General features: G+C 40.6%; 1 long non-coding RNA gene across 1 annotated transcript in view; it reads right to left on the bottom strand.

The window, feature by feature from the left end:
- The window catches only part of LOC115340297, a 254243-nt gene that overhangs the window by 45744 nt on the left and 181858 nt on the right, over positions 1 to 26641 (bottom strand). The window contains exon 3 of the long non-coding RNA XR_003923006.1: positions 3429 to 3552. This is a non-coding gene — a long non-coding RNA (uncharacterized LOC115340297). The remainder of the gene's footprint in view (positions 1 to 3428; positions 3553 to 26641) is intronic.

Below are 26641 nucleotides of genomic sequence, written 5' to 3'. Positions count from 1 at the left end.
TATCCCTACAGATCTCTAGATATGACCTAAAAATAAGAATGCTCTCTCCAGGTAAATAATGGCACAATCTGTTTAGACAATGCTAAAAGCTCTTGGCTTTTCTTACTCCAGCAATTCTGAGTTAACGAGACCTGGCTGATTCAAAGAGTCATTTCTGGATTTACCAGTTGGAAGTAGAATTTCAGGACATCTCAGTGTAGCTGCTCTAGAAAAGGAACTGCACGATGCAGCATGATCAGCTTCCTCGGGAAAAAGAATTAAATATAATTGGTTGAAACCATATCTTCCCACTGTCATTTTTAATAAATTGAATTACATCAAATTTAAACTGGAGCCCCCAAAGTCACGTAATTCACAGATCACGGTAATGTCTTGGAGAGCTCCATGGTAAACCCTGTGTCTTTGTATTTTGCTCATTCTTTTCAGAACATCTTTAAGTTTAACCACTTCCTTTTCAGATGTAGTACCTACTTACTTACTTACTTACTTACTAAGTACCATGACTTACTGGAGCCTAATTTGGAGTAGATAATCCATTCAATATCTTAATGCATATAATGGATCTCCATCAACTCTGGGAATTTTGGTCTTTCAAAATGCTGAGACATAGAGTTTTGAAATATAGCCAAAAGATAATAAAATTATTCTTTACTTAGAATTCATACAAAAAAGGTCAATTTAAATGTGTGACTAGAACCATAATATAGAGTCAAATTCTCAGTCCCAGAAATGCCTGTTTGCATCATTCAATCAACAAAACAGGGTTTCTGCTAAAACAATATAAAAAATGCCAAAAGGTAAGTGACACCCAGGATGAGATCCATGGGAACAAGAAGTCACAGAGAAAACAAACTAAAGAAACATTAACTGCCAAGTGGTCTTAATAAAACACATACAGGAGCTAATTTTTCTCCCACTAAAGACAGTGGCAATTCTACAGCCAGCTGCAATTGCCCAGTTCACTCTGATAAGGCACACAGAAACAGTTTTTAAAGAAAGGGGAATGTGACACTTAAACTTAGTATTTTATGTCAAAACATTCATTTACTAGTGCTATTAGGACCCCCAAATTAAATTGGCTTTTGGTTCATGACTCATTCACGAACCACTCTTGATTTGTGTCAATACATTAGTATTGTATGTCTTTGATAACTGGTTCAGCTGAATGATTTTTAGTCACTGTGCTGTTCATGAACTGCTCATTTTGATTAATCATTATTTGTGGGATGTTATTGGTCATACAGTATATTTTCTGCTTCTTGATTAGCTGACTGAAACTTTAACAAAAGATAATGAGTTATGACTAACAAATAATGAACAGTGAGTAATGAACAATTTACTTCAGGTACAAATTTGGAGAATATTGGTGATTCACAGACACTGTTTTGAATACTGTGAATACTGGGCCACAAATATTTGGAAATATCTTCTGTCATGGTGGCAAGAGTAGCAACAAATCTATGGTCATTCATTTGTGACTATATTGCAAATGTATTTCTTGCATCATTCCACCAACTCTAACTCTGAAGTAGATACATAAACTAATGCAACCTCTTTAATAAATGTACAGGAGCTCAAATTGAGAAGTGATTCCAAATAAACTGCTGAACTGATCCTGAGTGTCCTTCTTAATAGGTTCTTTTCCATCTAAAATCTCCCATAATTATTCTTTTTTCGAGTCTCATTAAAAAATGAACGTCCACATGGGAATAAAATCAACTATCAATTTTTTAAAATTACATAGAACACATTAGTTTTTAACAACTGTTTGCAGCTGCTGGATTGACTTTAGTCTTCTCAGATGATATTGGTGACATTCTGGTATGTTTGCAGTAAATACAGAATAAAGGGCTCTCTTTGCTACGGTAGTTAGCTGCTTGCAATATCTAATTAAGGCTTCATACTCCTTAACCATTAACATTATTCCTTTAATAAGCACTAAATTAGGCAGACATATGTGTCATATATCATCAGGAAATCAAGCACAGAAGGGCAGGACTTTTATGACTTTCTGTGACATTTGAGTTGCAAAGACTAAATCCCCTACACCTAATTATTCTTCCCCTGTTTTTTAGGGACAAACAAATCTAAGAAATCCTAAAATAAACATGTTGGAGTGTCTTGTATTAAGGCTGAAATAACAGAGGGATTATCTTCCACTGAAAACAAAACTAAGTTGAGCATTGTGTTCCCTTATAGGACCAACCAGAGGAACAGATGCAGAACTTGCTGTAGTTTCATCAAACCCATTAGCAGGCAGTGAAATTCCTTCTGTTTCTAAGCAGTCATCATGAAAGATGCTATAAATACTGTTCCTACCTATATTTCTGCATTTTTTTATTTTACCCCATGGATGCTACTCTGAAATCTATTGGTTATAAGCCAAAAGGTACCTTGAGGCATGCAGAGAGAAATCTCACTCACTGGAGTGGGAGCTGCAGTGTTCACTTATTTAGGAGCTGAATTTGGATAGCTCTATTGCAGGAGTCAAGTCAGAATTTAAAACAAACCCTTACAATGGCTGCACTTTCTGTGCTGGGCTTTGTTTAGTCAGGTAGATTTCATTCCTGCTCTTCACTTTCTCTGATGTTTAAAATGGCTCCTAGGAGGATAAAGTAGTTTCTCTTTTCATATAGAAAGTTAACACAAACACTAGATAACTTGCAGAGACTTCAAAGGAAAATGATAAAAATGCTTTGCAGACATATAAAAAAAAAATCCTCAGCACTCTTCATTCTCTTCGCATTTCCTCAGCTTTACAATGAACAGACATGCTTAAAAAAATTTGGCTGGAAAAGGCCAACTGAATTTTCAGAATGCATTTTGTGTTCAATTCAGTGCTGGAAAAAATGAGAGTAGATGTTTTTCTAATCTTAGGATCAAAGTGAGTATCCTACTGTTTCTGAAATTTAACCCTGAAATTCAATGAATATAAATACAAGTAGTGAAATATTCTGATTTTGAAAGCAAAACTGAATGGGGTTTTCTTTATCTAATTTAAAAAGAACAATTATTTTTAAAATATATATATGTGTGTGTCTTTGGCACAATCATGTAGTTCCCAAACAAGGAAAATTAAAATCCAGCATGATCCGTTCTTTCTGTGTTTAACCAAAACACCTGCCTCGCTTGTATCTCTCATTATAAATTTATTATTCAGTTTCTCAGACCCACTCCCATATTATGGCAAGTATTTCACATTTACCAGCAAGGTACATTTAATAGTATATTTCTAAAGTGGTCAAAAATTAACACTCTTCAGCCAGCATAAAGGAATCAACTCTTAGGATGAGTCAATACAAAGAATTGACTATAATTATTTTATGACTCAATATGTGACTTGGGTTAGCCTGCTTTTTTAAAAATGACTTTTCTGTGGCAAGAAATTTAGAAACCAAAGTGGGACATCTAATGTAGCTCTTCAGTACCTGGAAATCACACCGATTTTGGATCCATGTTACAGTCTGAGGGCCATCCATTTTCTGCGTGCAGCCTGAGTGTTATCACCATCCCCAGAAGCTTTCTTCTCTGAATTGTCTTATGGCCAAGGACCTGTAGATGGGGACAAGGTAGATCCTGACACTTCTTTTTCCTTACATCTTTCAGTAAATCTGAAATTACAAATTATGCTTATTTTCCCTTGTTTTCATTTTCTGAACTGTGCTCCTCTTTTCTCGGGCCTTCATACAGATCCAATCACCCAAGAGGAGCAGAAATGTCTAGGAAGAAACCCTGAGAAAGCAAAAACCACCATTTTTTCCTTCACTCTGCAAAAAGATGTTCTTCTTTGGCAAACTCTGGCAGCAGTCAAGAGAGGTCTGTGGCTAGGTCTGTGTGTTATTTATGCAAAAAGGTGCTGCTGAATAGCTGCAAAATAGATAAATCATAACCATTTGTACAGCTCTGCCTGGCGTCCTACAAGGAAGGAAAGGTGCAAATTGTTCAGACGGAGGAGCTATCTGCTGCAATATGCTTTGCAAAGAGGAGATGTAGAAGTAAGGTGGTATAGCTGGAAGTCACAACCATTTGTTTCTGAAAAGCCAGAGGGCAAAACCAGTGAAAAAGCAATCCCACTGTGATTTTTGCTACTGCAAGTGAAGCCTGGTGAGCAGCCCTGCTGTTGGGCTTTCACTATGAGTTTTACTGCCTACAGAGGTGAGGAAAATCCACTCTCTACCTCTTGTATTTCTCCCTTGTCTCTCCAGACATGTGCTGATTTTTTCCTCATTTTTAGCATTTTAACATTAATTTTCCCATGCAGATGAGTTATTATGCCCCATTTTATTAATTTGATTAATTACTTAATTAAATTACGGTGTGATCCTTATACCTGCAAATAAAGTGTGGTTTACAGTACAGTCTCCCACTAAGTCACGTAGGGCCCTACATACATAACTTGCATTAACAGCAATGGTCATTACCTGCTTAATCATCTCACAGATTAATGGAAACTAGATTCCTGAATGTCACAGCAAGTTCCTCCAAAATTCTGGTTTGCACTGACACAAAGACCCTTGGAGGTCTCGCCACTCATGGAGTAGTTTTTGACATGAAGCCAGCAGTGGTGGCCCTTTCTGACACACAGAGACCTGTGAATGAAGATGTGGAAGTAATTTCAGCTGCTCTGTTTCTCTTCCATCAGCTTTCCATGTATATATTTGTAAATACATGTACATATTCATGCATGGGCATATAAGTGTTTATGTTTTTATATATCTAAACCCTCACATTATATATTCATAGACACTGTGACCATTAGGCTAATTCAAAGAACAAAGCTTTCACTGAGAATCTGGTTTAACAACTCCTAATGATATATTCATGCATAGCTGAGTAGATAAATCAATAACTAAATCATGACTTACATTTAAATACACATTTCTTTCCGTCCTCTTTAAAACAGCAATTTTTTTTTTAAACCTTAGTATAAATACTGTCTTCTTGCACTACCTTGGTTGCAGGTGTGTACTGAACTTACTGAACGTAAGTCACGTTGGCAGTATTGAGTGCATTTGCTCCCATATGTTTTAGATATTACAGAATGCTGGGCCTGACAAATATTTGAGCTGGAGGCCATGTAGCAATTTCAGATACTATAGGCTCAAGGCAAATAATTAGGGAAAAACACTAGATTGAGGAAACAGAGTTGAAAAACTCGATTTGAGCAATGGTGGATGAAGAAAAAGCAAACAAGAGGCTGAAGGGCTCTGAGGGCTAATTATGAAGGCTAATATATATAGACTTTCTGCCCCTGGCTAAACTGTGGGATCAGGGAACAGCTCCCAGCTTACATGTCCTGCTCTGTACTTCAGCTGCATCCCAGCTCTGGACTGGGATGGGTCTAATTTGTGCACAGTCCTCCCTGTCCTGCTCTTCTGTAGGAGGAAAACTGAAAGCCACACAACAAAAATGTAAAGTGATCACAGAAAACTCTAGCTTTGTCCCCAGTGCTGCCAAGCTGTATCAGCCATGCAATGTACTGTTACTTTCTGTTCCTATATCTCCTGAGAGAGATTGTTTTATTAGCAGAAAGCTCCACAATTTAAGAATTTATCTGAAATTCACATGGTGAAACCCTTCCCTTTTCATGGTAGCTCTCAGTTTGCTGGTGCTACGGTCTTTTGCTATATTTAAAAAACAAACCTATGTTTTTCACAACAAACACACGCCTCTAGCTGCCCCTTTTTTCCGTCTTTTTGACAAATAGGTTAGCTAAAAATGTATTTGCCGTTCCAAGAATGAGATTAAGGAAGGGGATGCTGTTATGTCCATTTTCACAGCCATATTGTGAGAAATGCTAGCATTTCCGTTCTTTGGTGTAAAGTTGTGACACCTGGTAAAGAAAGCAATCTCATATAAAGATGTACTTTTTACAGATATACTAAAAAGATCCAGCAAAACAAACTCAAACTTGGTCAAATTATATGCCTTTGAAAAGCATACCTTAGGGTCTCTTTAGAGGTCCATTTTCTGAAGATTTCCCCTTTAATAAGGTTTGATGTAGCTGTAAAAAATCTACATATGATCCAAACTATATATGCTTCATCACCACAAACCATCTGAACTTTGAAGATTGAATTCTGAAAAAGAAAGGCTGGGACTGTCGGTAAAGACCAGCTGAAGTGGACAAGGAGCTTGTGAAGCGCAGAATCATAGAATCATAGAATGGTTTGGGTTGGAAGGGACCTTTCAAGGTCATCTAGTCCAATCCCCCTGCAATCAGCAGAGACATCTTCAACTAGATCAGGTTGCTCAGAGCCCCATCCAGCCTGACCTTGAATGTTTCCAGGGATGGGGCATCTACCACCTCAGAAAACAGTAAATGAGGTATTCAGTTCCTGATCAAGCTCACTCCATTAACTGACAGACTGTGTTAAGTTCTCCAGTCTTCATACCCTACTTTGCACAGACTCCATGTTTCTGACATTTATGCTAAGGATTGCATCTGGGGTTTGCTGGTGAAAAAGTCTTCAATTAAAAGAAAAGTTATAGTACCTCAGTGTGCTTAAATAAGTGGACTCTATCTTGTTATGAGGAATTAACTTTTAGCAACAAAACACTTCCATATTAGCATTATGAAATCAAACTGTAATTTCATGGAATCATACTGTCTTCCATAAATAGTATGTTGCATCACCTAAGATTTAAGGACATAAAGGTCCTAGTGAAATTAAATTCTAAGTGCTTTTTCAACACTCATCAAAGACAGAAAATTATATTGGGGTTTGGCCAATGAATTCTTGCTGTTCAGAGTCTTTGCCCAGCAAATCATTCAAGAATTCTTTCAAGGCTATGTTGAACTTGAAAAGAAGCTGCAGCTCACTGAAAAATATATGTCAATTCTTAAACTGAATGAAAAATTCCTTCAGAAAATTCTGGCATTTCTGACATGATGTAATCTGTTCACTGGCAACTATTGCACAAAGACAGACAAAATGTACCACAGGCTTCTTTGTGCTATGCAAAAATAATAAACAAGGTATGTGACTTGCTATACTGAATATGAGCATCCAGTAAGTGTTGCTAATAGGTCAGTAAAGCCTCTGTGGTATTGTGGTATCAACAAGAATTCAAGGGGTAAAATGCATGAGATAATATCAGTCTATCATGTTTTTCACACTCTTGGGTGCAAAAAGTCCTGGCCTACTCATGCCCCCAGAGCTGGAGTTATCAGCATTCTGCCTCTCACCTCCAAGGTCAGGATTAATTTCCTTTTTTCAATACTTTTACCTATGAAGAATGAACTAAATAAATGGAATCGACAGATAAAGTATTTTATGAATAAATTAAGAAGTCTTTCCCTCCTGTCATTGTCACCCCTAGAAGTGACAGATTAGCTGCTGATCTGAAATCTATCAAGTGAATTCTTGAGCTAACGCCCTCCTGCCCTCCCTGGAGAAACCCCTAGCTAAGTAAAAAACAGCTATAAAAAGATCTTTCCCACAGAAAGCTAAAGATGCTGAATCTTGGAGCTGCAGGTCTCACTCCACCACACAGACTCAAACATTATATAGGCATTTTCTGCTAAGAGCAGTAATAGTTTTCCTTTCAGAAAACCAGGATTTGCAAAGCCTGACAGACTCCACAGACCTCCTTATTAGTTGACATTCACTAAGTTTTAACTAAGATCTAAATCTATGTTGTTTATTCACACAGAATGTGCCTTTGGTCTTTATTGCTAATTAATTCACTTCACAAAGTCATCTGCCTAATGTTTAAAGTTGTTTTACAAACGGGAGGTTCAAAGTTGAGGCTGCCTCTTCATCTTCAGTGTACCTAGCTAGGTCTACGTGTTGTGGCACATATGGAATGTAGCATCGTTCATTGATCTAACACACTCAAAATGTGTAGACACCAGGGAACAAATTAAGGGCAAAATCCTCCTCTCAGATCTGTTGTGCATGGATCAGAGATAAGCAGTACAAATTAGAGCTTTTCTCAGCTGCAATGCACAAATGTTGTTTCATGAGTTCCCCTCTAGGCTTCAAAAAGAGGTTGTGCCAGTTGTGCAATAACATCCTCTTTGGGCCAGGCAAATCTCCAAGGGTGTGTGGTTTGGCCAAAAAAAGATCACTTTATCTTTCAGGTCTGCTCTCCCATTAGACATTTGCACATACACACTTCACTGAACATGAGATCGAATCAATACATGCAGGCCTGCTCGGGAATGAAACATGAGCACTCAATAAAATAAATAAAGAAAGAAATATGTGTACAGTCCCCAGCCTGATGAAGAATTCAAATTGCCTCAGAGTGGTTTTACAGGTTTATACATAGAACTTGTTTAATTTTCTGTTAATTCCCTGTGTTGTGTGCTAATTGCAATTTACTTTTACTGTAATTAAAATAAAATATTAGTCAAGGTTGCTGTGTTTATCCTTCATCAATATAGCCAGGAGAAAGCCAGTGCATGGGTTAATGATGGATTTTCACCTCCCTTTAATGTTCATGGTGGCTGTGAATTTAGATTTCCTTGTGATTAAAAGGAAGGCTGTACTGCATACTGAACTACATGTGAAGCATGTCTGCTCTCAGTCCCAATGTCATATCATACTTTGCTGGTCACTGAGGTAGGTTCTCATCAGGATATTGCTACCTGGGAGCCAAGAGACAGTGGCTGTTCCCAGTGAGACAAATACTGGGAGATTTGTACCTATGATACCTGTCATATGTTTATTTGTGTCAGTCTGAATATTGTTTCTTACGTACAGGAGGGAGCAATCTTGTGTTTTGTCTTTGAAATAAGATGCTCTGAAACAATCGAATATATTGAATTCATTTCCAGATACGGCATCAGTGATTGGTATGCTGCTAGATAGGTGTTCACAGTGTTTATGCTCTAGTAATCTGCTCCTGGGAAGAGATCCATCATTTCAGTGCTCTGAGGCGTCTGGGCTCTGAGGTCTGGGAGGGATTTGGGACTCCTGTGTTGGAAATGGGTTTGATCAATTTAGTGCCTAGAATGGGGGAGTAGTGACCGCTCCAGTTTCTAAAGAAAATTCTCCAACTCCTGTGAATATTAAGAACAGCTGAAAATCAGATTATAGATCCAAGCTCATGTACAAAGTCCAAAGCAGGCTTGAAACTAGTATCTGCTCTAAGCAAAACCCCTTCCTTCTTGCCTCATTGAATATTCCTCGCTGAGATCATCACAGCTAGTCTGGATTTCTCCTGGTTTGTAAATGTAGTGGAAATTCATTTGGATCTCAAGATTTGTATCTTTTGTATTTACAAAAAAACCAAACTCACTATCTATTTTTAAAATGTCACTACTGTCCTGTATTGTCAGTAGAAGACTTTTGAATACTAAGGTTGTGGCATTTTTCTCCTTCAGCTTTCAAAAAGCTTTTTTTTGCACTGGGACAAGTGCATGACTAGATAATAGTTTGATACCTTTTCATGATAAAATACTCCTTAGCTGAGGACAGAAATATGCCCTTATCTACTGACGTTGTTTATGAAAGAAGTACAACCATCCAGAAAGATAGTGTCTTTTGTTTTTCTAAATTGTTTAGTTGAAAAAGAGACTGTGATCCACTGATATACAAATAAAAGTCCCATGTTGGCATCTCTATGCCTAGCTATCACTCAAAGTTCTTGAAATTACTGAGCCAAAAAATAAAGGTGGGAGGCAGAGTTTCTGTGGGTGAAGCACAGCACTTCAGATATCATCACAGAGCCTATTCACCAAATTACTGCAGATAAGAGACTTTTCTTTGCATAAAGGGCATTTACACTCCTCTCAGAATTGTATTTTTATCCCCAAAGACTGAACAATATGATTAGGAGTTTAGTATTTGGTGTACCAAAGAGAAGGAATGAGACATGGCCTCATTCACATGCACTTGCTTCTAGAAATACAGAGTGCTCTGTTTTTTTGCAAACACGCACACAGACATTAGGTGGAGGACTATAGACTTGTCTTTGCCTGAAGACTATTTGGAGGATGGTGATCTTATCTAGCCCAGACTTATAAATAAAAAAGTCATTTCGCTCAAAATACAATTTGTAAATGAGTTCTGTAAAGTCAAGCCAGGTGCCAGTGTCTGAATACTCAGTTTCCTCTACCCTATTTTTATAACTGGAAGCCAATAGAGTTTTTTGTAATTTGATATACTAACATTTTAATAGAAACCAAATATTTTGAAAAGAAGGCCTTAACATTAAGAAAAAATGCTCATCTAGCCATTGCTGACATTATAAAAAATCACCAAAACCCCCTTCACTTTGAATGCCAGTGGGTGAAGAAGACAAATTCTAAGTATTTTAGTTAGTTTTTAGAGTCTAGAAAGCACTTCTAAGATGTTAGAAGTGCAAATACACGTATTTTTAAAAAGTAAAATGAGTGAAATCAAAGTGAGCTAGTCTTACTCCTGCAGTCTCCAGAGTAGCCCCCTTGTGTAAGGCAAGCAGGATGTGGATTAAAGTTGACAAAGGGAATTAAATATCAATAAATGACAAATATTTGAGACTGCAAGGAAAACTAGTGTAAAAAGGGTGTCTGAAAGTCTTTCCCAGTCCCACCAGTTTCAAAAGGAATAGCCTCAGGTCAGCCTGAGGCCCACCAGTGTCTACCATGGCAGAAGATCTCTGCCCCTAAAGATTAATTTTGAGGCTTGAGAACAAAGTCAGCTCCAAATATTGTTCACCCCGTTCACAGGAATAGGATTCCAAAGGCAAGAATGATGCTGATGTATGGCGATCAAGCTTTGGACCAGTGTACAGAAGGAGCATAGAAAGTGAGCAACCATCAACGCTAGCAAAATAGGACCCTTAGGAATTATCTAAAGGTCATAGAAAATGAATAAATATTAATGCACTTATCATGCAGAATCTGAGAAATGTGCTGTTATGACTGAAATATTATTCAAAGACAAGTATTGTAATTAAGGGGTTTTTTTTCCCTAGGCAGTGATAAAGAAATGTTGGGTTTATCCTCAGCCTTTAGCCAGCAAGTGCTTTTTTCCCCCCTTAATTCTAGTGTGAGTTCTTAATGCAATAACCCTTTCCAATTGAATGAATAGCTAGTTAATTCTTCAAAAGTGTGGCATTCCTGTTGCTAAGCATTTAATTCCCCCCCCTCCTTTTCTCTTACTTCCAGGTGCATTCCTGGGCTATAGTGCTTGCTAGTTTCTGTAACCCCATGAAGTCAGAAGGCTTAAGAGCCCCTAGAGCTAATACAAAATGTATGAGCATGCTATATCTCGAAATTCCTGCTGTCGGAAGTGCCGGCTTGGAGGGGAGACAGGAAGCCTGAAGGGGAGAGGCAGAGAGAAGTCCCGAAGGAAAAAGAAATGGGGAGAGGCAGGGAAAGAAAAAAGAAAGACAAGGCAGTTGAGAGCATAAAGAGAACAGGGAATGGGCAAGAGGACTGAGCTAAGGGCTCAGCTGAGCACAGAGGTGCTGACTGTAGGGAGGCAAACCTCGCTGAGTGACGCTGACAGCGTTCAGAGGGACATTCGTAGCCCAGCACTGATATTAATCAGGTGTCCATCCCCCTTGTTCTTCCAGGACATGCACTTCCCTCAGAGGAAGAAGCCTGAGCACGCCAGGGGATGGTGTGAAACAATTGCAGGCATCGTGACTTCGTGCTGTAGGGCCAGGCTGGCACAAGCCACACAAGAGTCTGACCCTCCCCGCACCCAGCCCATGCTCAGGGGCAGCAGTCACATGCATAAGACAGGCTGTAGGGCACATACAGGAGATGAGCCTTCTGACACAAAAGCATCAGCAGTACAGCTGTATCGAACTGCCCCATTTTGAATGGTAATGAGGACAGACAGGTGCTTATGGCTCTCTGCTTTAAGTCTGGGCAAAGTGATGTCGCTCACGCTTGGGGCTTGCAAGCCTCCAGCATGAGTCTGGCCACCCTTTTAGCTGGGGGGACTCCAAAAGGCTAAATAAAATAGAGGGCTGGCAGGCTGGCAGGCTGTAACACTACCTTCTATAATTTCTGCTCTTTTCTTCAGCACTAGCTTTGTCCATCTTGTTATAATGAGGCAATTAATACTGGCTATGTGTATGATGTGGGCTGCAGGACTGTTGGGGGATAGTGAAACAATCAGTGAGGCACAGAGGCAGCTTCAAAACCATGGTGGTTTTGAAGGTTTGCAGCATTCCACTCACTGAAGTTTTAATTGAGATAAAGCTCAGAAATGTGCTATTTTAACCCAACTCTTCCAGTGAGCAACCAGGGCAGAAACACAGAAGTAGTTGAAAACACTCTCCACGTACACATGTATGGGCAGGAGCTATCTCTGCATGGGTTGTGGCTGTGTTTTACCATGTTATTGGCAAAGCTTGAGGATCACTGGTTTGGAAAGGAGAGAAAAGTGAGACAAAGAGTAAAATCTACTAAATTGCTGACGCTCTTTTAGGGTGATCAACATGTTACAGGAGGATCCCCAAAGGTCCTGCTTAGCTGTGTAAGCATGCTGTTGTCATTAGGTCCTAGGAAATTGATTTATTTCATTAACACCTTTCTCCTTCCTCTTTGCTTCACCCACCTTCCTGCCTGCTTTCCCATCTGTTAGTTAGACATGGTTCTTGGGGGTGGGTTCAGGCAGTAGTAGTAGAAACTCCTGTATCTTCAGGCAAACCCCTTTGGCCTGCTCTGTTTTCTCCTGATTTCTGAGAAAAAACAGAATATTGCAGAGTGGATGGACACTCCCAGGTGCTCTCTTCCACGCATGATGGGACATCTGCCATCAGCTCCCCCAGAGCAAGGAGAAAACTGGGGCCCGTGGGGTGGTAGCAGGGCTGGCTCACAGGGTTTCTGCAGAAAAGCCAAGGGCTGCAGGGCTTTCTGGGGCCACACGGAGATGTGTGGGGCCCAGTCCCAGAGCAGAGATATCTGAGAGCACAGAGTGCTCCTCATCTGGGTTGTGCTGGAGGAAAAGGATGCTGGAGGACGCTGCTCTGTATTCAGCCTGATCTGGACCATATTTAACTTTGTGGATCCTGGTCCCCTAGGTGACCCCCAGACTCGAAGGTGCCGCAAGACCTGATTCCTATTATAGATCTTGCTACAAAACAACCAAAAAGCAAGGCCTCTCACTTGCTTCAACGGGCTTTAGTGAGGACCTGGGCTATGTCACACTTGTGTGGAGGGGCAGAACTGTGGAGGAATATATAGCACAGTTTGCTTTGGATGGTAACACTTCTGCTGTTGCATTGCAACAGGCCAGAAAAAGCCATTTGCTTTTATGGCAGGAGTGATGTGATGCATGTAAACAGAAAACTCTTTCCCTTTGCCAGAGCACATGGACAAAAACCAAACTCTAAAACGATAAACACACTTTTTCATTCAAGTCTTCCTTGTCCCAGATTTGCTCAGCTGCTGTCTTTGGGATATATGATGTATGCCCTGCTAGTCCCTGAGCATCTGCTATGGGCCACTACGAGAGACAGAGAAATGGGCTAAAGGGACCTCTAGTTTGAGCCAATATGTGCTTATGAGGCAGCTCCTGCTTGCACTGTAGGCAATCCAGCATTTGTGCTGTCTCTGCAGCAAAATGAGGGCTCAGTTAGAGCATGAGCTAGTATAATTCTGCTACGTTGTCGAGACTGGTATAGGCACAAAAAGCACTGAGAGTGCAACAACACTGGCTCTACAAAATGTAAATCAGAACATATTGTTGCTGAGGACCCTCTGTGTCTCCTCTGGCTATTAGCAAAGCTAGTGCCTGTGCCACTGTACAGCTGTTGCTACCGTTCCTCATACGAGCTGCCTAGAAGATGTGTGTCTGCATTTTCACATAGTCATGTAACCTTTCTTCAGGATCTGTGGGCTTGTCTCTCTTGCTGGCCTTCTGATATGTCCATACATCAGGATCGGCTGTCCCTGGCTCCCTCAGGCTATGTCTGTACTGACAAAGCAGACAGACACAGAGCACGGCCCCCGGCCTGGCGCGTGGGTGCCCATACGGTCGGGTCGCTGGCATGGCTCCTGCTGCTGTTTGGTCCGGGCCAACTGGTTCTCTCACAAGCAATGCCTGGGCACAGCTGGGAGTTAGCACGGGCCAGAGATCAGTCCCAGTTGACAGGTTGAGGCTATTTTGGAGGCTAAGAAAATATAGTTATGTAGGTATGGTTTTGCCTGGCTACTCAGGGAAAGGAAAAATGCCCTGGCCCTGTTTAGTTTATCAGGAAGAACGTAGCCTGGGCCTGGGTCTGAAAGAACAGTCAAGTTCATGGAGGAAAAAAAGGTAACCTGGCTTCTCTGAATGTTAGGATCTATTACCCTGTAATGGCACATGAATTTTGCTTGCTCTCTAACCTTGCATTATAGAAGACACCGATCATCAGTCCAGACATTAGCTTAAAAATGTATGGGTTTGATAACTATTAAGTTACCAAAACAGCAAGGCGGGGAATGAGGGAGGTGAGGAGTAACCTCGTGGAGTCTAGAAATGGCCACTTAGCCCACTCTCGTAAGTCGCAGGCAAAATCTGAGGTCCATAAAGAATGCTTACATGTCCCTAGCTGTCCCAAGACACTATAACCTTCCAAGCAGACTGCAGAATTTCAGGTCCTTTAGTACAGAAGACCAAAACCTTAAAAATCACAGTGTACTGTAGAAAGGGACACTGCCATGCCTGAAGGCCTCTGAAAGAGGAGGGAGACAGTGAAGGGAAAATGCCTGGACGATCTGAGGAAGTGCAGTTTAGTGCAAAAAAGCTGAGGCAGAGGATGGGAAATTCACAGATGTCAGACACTGCAAACTTAATAATGTGAAAAAGCCAAACACTCCTTCTGCCTGCATAGTTGCAAAGTTATCCAGCCCTGGATAGCCCCTCTAGTTATCGAAGCTGTCAGTCTGTTCTTTTCTTCATTCAGTAATTTTATTTGATACAAGGGGGAGGTTTGGGTGTGAGACTGTACGTGCAGCCCTGCAGCTCAGTTTTGCAGTCCCAGACCATCTTGTGTAGCTTAGAAATGATCACCTGCTTCTGAATTCCAGGTCTTCAGCAGTGCTCAGAGAGCAAGAGCGGTACTTTTAAAAATCATGTAAAATTACGCTTTAAAAGTGGTGGCGGGGATAAAGACAGAGGTAAGTCAGATTTCAGGAGGTGTCCGACCAGCAGCAATGTAACCAGCATGTGATGGGATGCCCCTGCAGCACAGCAGCTGGCTGCTACTGGAAGCAGCACAGACAGGACAGCTGCAACTACGGTGCTAAGGGACCTGATCCCGCAAACCTACTGCAGGCAGAACTGCTGAATCATGGACCAGCTGCACCCTAAGAGCTTAAAGACCTGGATGTAGAGCTGATGATTACAGCCTGAAGCTGAATATTGGACTGCCTGCTCAGGTAGAAAAGCAAGCAAGCAAACAACAGAACGCCTGAGGAGTGAGACTACATGACGTCACCTCATTCAGCCCACCGTGCTTTCAGGTGCAACATGAGCCATTTCTTGGTAGAGTGCAGCAACGTACTGGTCTGGTAAAACAGAGCCATAAACTCCTTAAAAGAGAGAAAAAGGAGAAACATTATTTTTCCTTTGCCAAATGCATTATCACACAGCAAAGAGGGGCTCAGCACAACAAAAGAGAAGAAAGCTAATGAACTGCCGCTAGTTTCACAGCCCTAACACCCTATATAAAAGTTATATAGTGAGCAACTTGTTTCCTCTACATCCCTACCTTGGTGGTACGGGGGTGAAATTGCTTTTGCAGCTCAGTTGCTGAATTGTACCAGTTGTAATCAAGGTCATGACATTTCTCCCAAACACCCCCAGTATCGATTCTTCATTCTGTTTTGTTTTGAAAATGTTAACAGCACACACTGGCTACATATCAATATAATGAAAAACGGGGGGATGTCAGGCAAAGCTGTTTCTAGCACGCAGTACTGCTGCTTTAAGAGCCGGCTGTGCAGCACAGAGAATAAGCAGTGTGCACTAGTCTAGAATGAGATGGGCTACAAATAAATTATTAAGCTTTTCTAGGAGGCGGACGGGACATTTTCACCTAGGCTGCAATGCGTGTCATCACATACAGCAAAAGGATAAACAGGCTTGGGCCAACTTGATGAAAATTGATAGTGACTTACACATCCCTATTCAAAAGCAGTCATATCCAGATTAAGGCAGCCTCAGACAGCAATTTCCAGAATAATCCTACGTAACACTTTCCAGGCCTTCCCAATCATTAGTATGTGTTGATTGGAAAAAGGCTTTAATGGGCTGATTCAGAGATTCCATGTTTGTCTGCTGAATAACTAGAGGGGAAACATTTTCGAGTTTGCCTTTTCATATTCACTTGCTCCTGTAGCCTATGAAAGGCAGAGATGTTCTTGTGGAAGATCTCTGCTGTAGAAAGTCATCCTGTGAATTTTAGCTGGCTGTTTTGGTCTGATTAGATATATCTTTGCATGACAGTATGATTTCATCTCAAGGCAAAATTTTCAAATCCAAGAAATCCATTAGGACTTTTGGAAAAAAAAAAAAACAAACAAAAAAACAGTCTCAGCCCATAGTCTGAAAGTTGGTGCAGTTTATGCAGGCAATCTGCCCTGATCCTCTCACAGAGAATTGACTTTTTTTTTTTTTTCCCCCAGTGAGAACAGTAAAGGAAATATCATAGCATCAGAATATGTTTCTAAATAGTGTTTTAGATGGACATTAGGCAACCAGGAGAAATTCAGACTCTCAAATTTTAGCGATATGGATTATAAATCTCTTCTAACTCCTAACCTTGCAGCAATTGCTGTCCTGGGTCCAAGTTTCTTGTCAACCTCTACGATGCCATGATATGGGACAGCATGTTTGAAGCACACATAGCAAAAGATAATTAAAGTTAAATGACTGGTTTTATTAGCCATCACAACACCGCCTCTGAATCCCGACTCTACATCTTTGCACAGAGAAGGGGAAGGGTGGAATTCACCCTTTTGAAATTTCAGTGTTGGAAGGGAACTTAGGAGGTCATCTTCTTCCTAACCCTTCAAAGAACAAGGATCAATTATATGTAAGCCACCATACCTAAGCCTAAACTGTCCTTAAAAATCTTCACTAATTGAAATTTGACTTGCATCTTGTTATTTTGCTCTAATGCTTTCATAAATGTTGTGACTAGATTTTTCTTCCTTATATATAACTTAAATCTCATTTGTTGCAAAACAAGCTGATTTCTTCTGGGCCTTCCTCTCTTGGACTCAGGGGATAAGTGACTACCTCCTTTTTAGAACAAACTTTTACAAACTGGGAGATCATTATCACCCTTCTTTCTTCCTTTCCCTTTTATGAAATGAAATAAGGCTAGTTCATTCAGCCTTTCCTCCTAGGACACATTTGTTAGAAACTGCTGCTTTCTTATGGATTATCTCCAGTTGGTAGACACCTGCCTTTAAGTGCAATGCCCCAAATTGGATACAGTACTTCCACTGAGGCTTCTCCAGTGGCAAGTAGAGCAGAATAATTTCATTCCTCTGTCTTACATCTAACAGTGCTCTTAAAAACATCCCAGAATGAGATTTGTTCTTTTGCAGCAGCCTCATACGCATCTGTGGTGCGTTGTAAACTTTAGATTCTTTTTCTGCCCAGTTGCTACCCAGCCCATTTTAAATCTTCATTCCCACGTTCCCAGGCTCCACTTGTCCTTTGCAAATCTCTGTTTTGCTGCTTTCAAACTGAAGATACTCACCTGGCTTTGAAATCCTATGTAGTCTTTCAAATGCTGCATCTCTTCTTAAGCAATACAGGCACTCTCCCTGCTCCATTGGTCATATCACCAGTGACAGTATTGAACAGTACATGGTCAAAAGCAGATATCCCTGCTTGAAGTGCCCTCCCAGGTTCACCAAACCATTATTAACTACAGTTCATCTAAGACTTTTCACTGTGTTCAAGTACTAAAAGGAAAGGGAGCTCCTTTGACAGGAATGAATAAACTACAACTTCAGTTTCAGTATGACTCAGTTTGGTATCCCTACAGATGGAAGGAAATTTCACCCAGGCAGTTGTATCTTAGGTTGCCCTAATACAAGTGCTATTTTGAATAAATCTGCTGCTTCGCTTCAACAGAACGAACATATTACATTTAGCTTGGATAAACTGCATTGCTTTTAAAAGACATAAATGCTTTGAGAACTGTAAGTGTTGGAAAAAGCTATGGATTAATTTGGTGTGTCAGTGATCTTGAAGATCTGGACCTGGAAGTGCACTGAGAGGCAGTAAGTGTACAATGGAGCTATATTTAATGTAGCCTGTCTGAGAGAGAGCGAGCGAGCAGCTTTCCTCTTTTCTTTTTCTAGAGAAGCACTTTCTAGAGCTTCTGTGAGGCTTCTACCCTCAGTGCGAGGCACAATGAAATTCATTAGTTTTTTGCAGATGAAAACGTTGGTCACTGTTGGTGAATCCTTGACAAAGAAGAAAGGATCAGAGCACGATATATTGCCACATATATTGCTCCTTTCCTAATACAACATCATAACTATAGGTTGAACACAACCTCTGCTAACACTGAGAAATTAATACTTGGTGTTCAAGGGTAAGGGGTGGTATTAGGAGACCTCAAAACGTTTTACTTCCTTGGTCAGTCATTCCTTGGCTCAGCAAGAGCAATCCTTCCCCACCCTGAGTTCTCCTAGACATCCCTTTAAAGACTTAGGTACAATCTGTGAAAGTGGAAACACGCTACAAGTGGTATCGCTGCCTCTTGTTCTAGTGCGTCTTTTGATTTTCCCTGGAGTGGGCTCTGGAAATGTCCATGCAGCTGTAACAGAGTATGTGCTTACAGAAAGGTAGTCTTTAAGCAGTAGATTAAAGCTTGTTCTCAGTACTGCTGCTGCACAAATCTATAGACATTTCTGTCAACCCCTCTCCCTCCTGAATCATATTGTGAATGAAAGCGATACAGTGACCCTGGCTGGTCAATCATTGTTGTGGCCCTCTTCAGTGAGTCTGGGACTACCTTGGCTCCCACAACGTATTATAAAAGCACTCAGAGAGTCACAGACAACAGAAACTGCTCCCCAGGTTTTTGAATGTCCACTCCTTAATCAATTCCAGGTTTTGAGTGTTCATTTTCAGGGAGCTGCTGATGCCCTCGGTTACCATTCAGTCCAATTGGCATCAAAGCTTTCCAGTACATTACAAAATCAGGATGAAAGTACTTACTTAATCTGAGTACATAAAACCATTGACCACTTCTGGCCCTAGTACAAATATGGAGTTGCATTATCATGAACCATTGTGCTTGCAGTTAAAGGCAAGGGGAGCAATTTATTAACATAAAACAGGCACTTCTTCAATGGCACTTGTAGGAGCTGAAGTATTGTCCTTCTCTAGAACAGAGGTAAGGCTACTATCCACACTGTATTAGCCAAAGAAGCAGGGTAAGTTGTGAGCATAGGCTTTCTCACTTTAAAGGGAAGGCTTACACTTAGATCAGGTAACCACATCAATACCAAGTATTTAATAGCTACTCCGGGCTGAACAATGCTCTCTGATATCAGGTACTGACAAAAATAGTCCAGAGAGAAAATATACCTTCTTTTTACATACATATTATGTAAGCCAAATGTTATTTCTCAATATTGCCTTTTTAAACACGATGGGCCTGGCTGTTTAAAAAAATCTGCACTGAAAAAATAACCTCTCACCAAGAATAAAATGCAACAAAAGGTAGATCAAGGGGAGCTCAGAGCTCTCTGTGGCAAGGCAGAGGAGAATGAAACCAGCTTGGTACCTTAGGGCTGGCAGATCTGGAATTCCCTTCATCATAAGCACTGTTTCACTTCACCTCAATGCGTCATGCTGGTGAATCCTAAGGTTAATTATTAGATTATTCTAATACACATCAAAGGCTTTTGGAGGCTCCTGAGTCTTCACAGTTTAATATGTTCATTTGTCAGGTGCAAGTAGGAGAAATGAAAACTAATTAATTTTTTTTTTAAGACTTTTAAAATTATCCATTATTTTCAAACTCCACTCATTGGACCATTTCAGTGATACTGCAGAAGCTGCAAAGTAGTGCTAAAAGGGACACCTGGGTTCCAATGGTTTGCATGCTTTGAAATCTTGAATCAGTTGGCATTTAAGGTTTTTATTTAAAATGTGATAGCATCAAAAGTTACCTGGATATTCCTCAGGCCAGAGCAAGCACCCACTGAGGTCAACGGATATCTTTCCAGATAGTTTTAGAAGTAATACTTTTTTATTTCCAACAGGTCAGCTATCCTCACCATTATTTAGATAAAGAATTTTTTGGCTTTCTATTCCAACTCCGTTTCAAAGGTACAGACCTCTGCTTTGAACTTCAAGATGCCTTGCTAACCACCATCTATTGACAATATGACAGGGGCAGAATTCGGGAGTACAAAGAAATTATGTGCAGCAATACGAACTGAAAGTTCTTCTGTTGTTCTTTTATTACCTCATATCAGTGTGGGTTTTTTTCCCCCTGCTTCATTCCAAGAAGAATATGCAGCTAAAAGATTGAATAAGATCAAAATTAACTTCTACAGGAATGCAAAACACAGCTGTATTCCTGTTTGCATCTGGTCCAAAATATAGCAAAGGAGTTTCTACCTGATCAGTGGCAACACCTGAATGAGAGGAAATTTGCTGAGTCCTGTCCTAGCAAAGTGAGACAAGAGTCTGCAAAGCAGCAGTCTGTAAAAGGAGATCCAAGGGAAACATGGAAGCTGCCTTCACTTTAGAGCCCATACTGCCACAAAAAATTGGGTCTGGTTGGATTTTTCCTGAAATAACAGGGCACAAAGGGAGAACCACAGTGGTCCAACTAAGGACCACAGGCCTCTCTGAAAAAACATCTAGGAATTGCAGTGCACCGCTGAATCCTGCTGCAGTCCCTGGAAGGTCACTGAATTCTGCTGGTTTTTGAAGGAAAGGGGCTAAATAAAAGAAAATACTCCTCAGGGAAATGCAATATGACTACATTTCTTGCTGTTTGATAAGTGCAAAATCAGTTCTGCAGTGTTTTACCTGCATTGTGCACTACTCTTTAAAATGACAGCAAAGGTTTTATTACTATTTATTACTAGTTATGAAGGAGGGAGTTAGGTTGTTCACTAAACCTCACAGTGAAACCATACAGTCTAATTCTTCATGCGAAATTTTAGTTTAATATTTACTGCATCAGGGCAACTGACATAATAATAGATTGTGGTAGCTCTGAGGGAACAGTTTTAAGCTTTTGCACCAGGAATCTGTGAACTGAAGTGTCTCCTCAGCTACAAGGTGGATGTAAAGGGAGGCCTCTACAGGCAGTGAGAGAGGTGTGAGAAGAAACTATTGACTTGTTTAAAAAAGAAACCTGAAAAGTGGCTGGAGCACTGAGGGTGGAAGGAAGAGTATTGACTCAGCATTTCTGGACACTGAATAATTACAGTATTTCATCTTGTACGTCCAAAATCAGTACTCACCATTGAACATCCTGGACTTAAAATATAAGTGAAATCACAAAGACGCAATATGGAGCAGAATTATATATTATTTACTGCAGTACTTCTTGGCCTGCATGCATCATATCCATTGTGTATTTCTTTATTCTGATAATGGATCTGAATTTGGGGGAAAAAAAAAAAAAACATGCCAAAACCAACCTTTCAGATACTTCTTGCTTTCTTCCTTTAGGTATTCCCAAATGATACTCTATTTTCTATGAAAGTCTATTTTTTCCATAAATCCACCACCATTCACTCTCTAGGAATGCACTTTCCACCTGATGTCTCTATATGCAGCAATATGTTTCATTTTAACCCCTAACGACTTAATGCTTATCTAGTACAAATGTGATTTCCCTACTTGGAGCAGACACTCTGGATCTCAACCATATTTCCTGTTAGTTTTTCAATGTTCTGTTGTATGAGCAGGTTAAAAAAAAACAATTCTTTGGAAAACCCACTTTGAAATGTAATTTTGCTCTTTATTGTTTTTGGAAAAGTTTCATTTTTCTTCTTTTGATTACAAGATTTGAAATTGTTTACTTGTGCTACCTGATTGCAAACTGATATGTCTGGAGATTGGCTAACAGTCATGGCCTATTTTATATATATACGTAGATATGTATGTGTGTATGTATCTCAGGGGTTTACAGACTTCGGTGTTGCAACACACAACAACATTTTTCCTTTGGCTCAGGGTTAAGGAACCTACACTTGTAGGGCTGGAAATACTTGGGTCTATCCCTTGGACCAGATATGGGTGACTGTTGAGCAGCTAGAGATCCAGGTTTGAGGTCACAGATTTATTACATGTAGTGAATGTGCTCAGGCCTGCGGTGGGACCCTGGGACCTCAGCCCTCTGCTCTGTCTTTGTAAACATATTGGGACTAATGATATCATCTTGGTTAGGACAATCTGCCCTCTACCTCCATTGTATTTAGTTGTCTGTAATGCTGCCTCCTATTTTCTTTCATGCAGAAGGTTTCTCCCCATCCTGGCGTGCCTCTGGAAGAGGCATTTGCCTGTTCTTTCGGTACCCTTCATTCCCAGAAGGAGCAGCAAGCATTCATGACTCTTTGGTCCAAAAACTGCAATCTCACCACAAAATGACAGAAATTTCCACTGGTTGCAAAACGTATCAGATTCCCAGATCACCAAGATATTTCCAAAAAATATACCACATGTTAGGACACTCAGTATGTTTCTTATATTGCACAAGCACACCAAAACCGTTACAGTGTTGTGCCCAGGCCTATAGAAATAAGCAGAGGACTCATTTCCTGAGCTGAGCAGACATAAATATCCATCAATACCTCAAACATTTTTCAACTATTATGCTTCTGAACAATTTTAAACTTCTGGATAGTGCACAGATAGGCACTTATAGACAGGTAGGCAGCTGGAAATTACTAATGTGTGATTTCTACTGATCACACCAGCAAACAAAATATGCTCCTACTCAGCTGGCAATCTACTGCCTGAAAGAAGCATTAAACTCAGTTTCTGATTCAGTTCCTCAGTGGGTGTATCTCCAGGTAGAATTCCCTTCTCTGTCCTTTATTCTTCCAGATATGGCAATATACTCCTGTTTTACTTTTAAATCTCTCATGATTTGAAAAGTGCTTTAGTTATGCTCAAAGAATAGAGTTTTTTTTAATGGAAAATGCTCTCCATTATTACTTTGTGCAGTAATCTTTGAACTGTAGAAGTCACTGCTATTGCTCTGACTAATGACCTAAAGGCTTAGCCTGAAGAGCACGTAGGCAACCAGGTTTGTGCACCTCTCTTCCTGATGAAGGTACATCTTGTGCAAAGGTCCACAGAGTCCCAGGGCTCTCTATTTCTGTACACAAAATGGAAAATATCTGGGGAAAATAGTACATCTCAAAAGTAAATATCATATAAATGTTCAGTTACCAGAAACAGTAACTTGGTCCTCACCTGGCATCTTTATGAGTGTGTGGAAAGTAAAGTCCAGAAAGTACCTGAACCTCTCATAACTGCTACAAGCTTATATTGGGCAACAGTGATTTAAATGACATGCTAAATGATCTACAGTACAGGGAAGCAGACTGAATGCAAAAGTGTCTGTACCATCAGAAATTGATTTGACGACTACGTCAATTACTTTTGGCACTAAGCTTCCTGTGGGTTATTTTCTGATTGATCTTTTGGCCATCTGTGACTGTTTCCCTATCTATGCGTATTTTGAGAGAGATTTAAGGAATGCTTTGGCTATCATAAATCATTTAAATTTTTACCCCATGTGGAATACCTGCTTATACTGTTTGGGTCAGCTTTGATTATTCCCTCTCCTTCTCAGGCAGGAAATGCTGTTGCTGAGCAATAACATTAGTCACAAAAGAGCTCCCCCAAACCAATCTTGATTTGTGAGATACCAGATGAGAATGTAATTTGCCAGAAAAACCCAACCCTTTAGTTTCTATACATTTTTGCGCAGTGTACTTTTTTTTTTCTGGAGCATGTTTTAGATCTCCAAGTTTCTTTCAATTCTGTTGAGTTACTCATGCTAAATAGGCTGCTGCAGCAACTTTTGCATGCTAATGTGTCAGATATTGACTCTATTTACACGAGATCTCATTTAAGAGCTTAAACACACATCTTTTAAAGTTGCAGCATTTACAGATTCAAAGATGGCAGAGAGAATGGCATTATGTCACTTACCATCATTCCTTGTTTTGCTGTGTGACAACACAGAGTGGCAGCTTCACACTTATTTTATGCTCTTTTTTTGACTAAAAATACTGGTAATATCAGGTTTAGTTTTATTTTCAGGAGATGTCTGTGGAGTACCTAAAGAAATGGAATTAGCATTTTTTTCTGCATGTGATTGTAGAACTGGATGTATTGAATCTTGAAAGAGATGGAAGTAAAAACCTCTAAGAAAGAAGTCTGGAATTAACTAGCTGCTAACAAAAATATGCATAGAAAAACACTCAAAGAGTTCAGTGGTTTTAATTTAAAAAAACATAGCCCTTTTTCTTCCTGACTCAGTATTACTTCTGTGGTATGATGTGAGGTCATAATTATACTTTCCCTCTAGTCTGCTGTAGAATCAACCAGGAAAGCAGATCAGATAAGATGTGAAATGTGAGGGGGGGAGAAGCTTTCAAGCCTTCTTCAGTCATTACAAAGAAGTGAAAATGGTACAACCCCCTTTTCTTCTGCCTTTGCAGATCACCTTTAAAGGTTCCTGTTGTCATCCATTCACATCAACTGTGAGCAAGCTATTATCTTTATGGACTCAGGACGCTGGTTTCAGACTCACAGTCCCTAAGCAGTGATGTACATCAAGTAATCTGTTATTTATTTATTTGAATGCTTCAGCTCTTGAGACTCAGGCCTGCCCAGCATTCTGACAATCAGGGTTAATTACTGTAATGCTTCTCTGGCAGGTCCTCCTTAAAACATCTTAGCGATATTGTAGCCCATCCAGGATGATGTTGATTGCTACCTGTACAGGACTTTGTCAGCATATTACTTCCACTTTATGCAGATTGGGCACTTGCAATTTGAAGTGCTCAAACCAATTTTTAGCACAGATAAGCAGCTTGAAAGACAGATTCTCCGACAACAATCAAACCTCTGATCCGTGGCTTTCTCAGGAACCTTCTTGTTTGTTTGATACTCTAAGACTTACCTCACTGAATATCTTATTGCTTCATCAGTCTGAAGGCAGCACAATGCAACATCTTGTTTCTCACTTTGAATATTCATGTGAGGTAAGTCTCAGTTTGACTGAGTTTGTCTAATTTTAAATACCCTAACAAACAAGTTTTAGTCTACTGACAGGAAGGGTCTTCCTGTCCTCTTCATTCATTGTTTTCCATAAGGGTGACTTAATTACTTTTGCTGTGCCAATTTTGCAGAACTCCACTACAGAAGACAGATGACCATTCCTTTTCTATCTTCACCTCTTGGTTTGCCCATGCAATGTCTCAGATCTCATGACCAGACCCTTACACTAAAACAAATCCTCACTGACAGTAGACAAAGTGGGTAAGATATAGATCTGCTAAGCACTGACCTACTGAGGGGTGTAGTTAAAGCATGTGGGAGTCCACCTGGCTGTGAACTGACCCACTGAGAAATGCTCAGAGGAATTACTCAGCCATCCCTGCTATAGAGTGGTAGCCTAGAGCTGAAAACAGTGGCAAGGCTGTTTCAGCTAAACACACCACAGGATGAGGGGATTGAGTACACCCTCAGCAAGTTTGCAGACGACACCAAGGTGGGAGGCAGGGTTGATCTGCTTGAGGGTAGGGAGGCTCTACAGAGGGATCTGGACAGGCTGGATCGATGGGCTGAGGCCAATTGTATGAAGTTCAACAAGGCCAAGTGTCGGGTCCTGCACTTCGGTCACAGCAATCCCATGCAGGGCTACAGGCTTGGGGAAGGGTGCGTGGAAAGCTGCCCGGCAGAGAAAGACCTGGGGGTGCTGGTTGACAGCCAGCTGAATATGAGCCAGCAGTGTGCCCAGGTGGCCAAGGCGGCCAACGGCATCCTGGCCTGTATCAGAAACAGCGTGGCCAGCAGGAGCAGGGAGGTGATTGTTCCCCTGCACTCGGCACTGGTGAGGCCGCACCTCGAGTACTGTGTTCAGTTTTGGGCCCCTCACTACAGGAAAGACATGGAGGTGCTGGAGTGTGTCCAGAGAAGGGCAACGAAGCTGTGAAGGACCTGGAGCTCAAGTCTTATGGGGAACAGCTGAGGGAACTGGGGTTGTTTAGTCTGGAGAAAAGGAGGCTGAGGGGAGACCTTATTGCTCTCTACAACTACCTGAAGGGGGGTTGTAATGAGGTGGGTGCTGGTCTCTTCTGTCAGGTGGCTGTAGATAGGACAAGAGGAAATGGCCTCAAGTTGCAGCAAGGGAGATTTAGGTTAGATATTAGCAAAAATTTCTTTACTGAGAGGGTTGTCAGACATTGGAACAGGCTGCCCAGGGAAGTGGTTGAGTCACCATCCCTGGAGGTATTCAAAAAGCATGTAGAGGGGGTATTCCATAACATGGTTTAGTGGGCATGGTTGATGGTTGGACTTGATGATCTTGAAGGTCTTTTCCAACCTATATGATTCTATGATTCTATGATTCTATGAAAGGAGATGTTCTGGGTTTCATTAATCTTGACATCTTCAGCACCTTGACATCAACAGCCCCAAGTTAAACACCTTGGCTTTTTACAGGTAGGAATAATTTAGCTTTTCAG

The sequence above is a fragment of the Aquila chrysaetos genome, chromosome 4 (genome assembly GCF_900496995.4).
Source record: "Aquila chrysaetos chrysaetos chromosome 4, bAquChr1.4, whole genome shotgun sequence".
Lineage (NCBI taxonomy): Eukaryota > Metazoa > Chordata > Aves > Accipitriformes > Accipitridae > Aquila > Aquila chrysaetos.
This window is presented reverse-complemented; position numbering and strand designations above follow the sequence as displayed.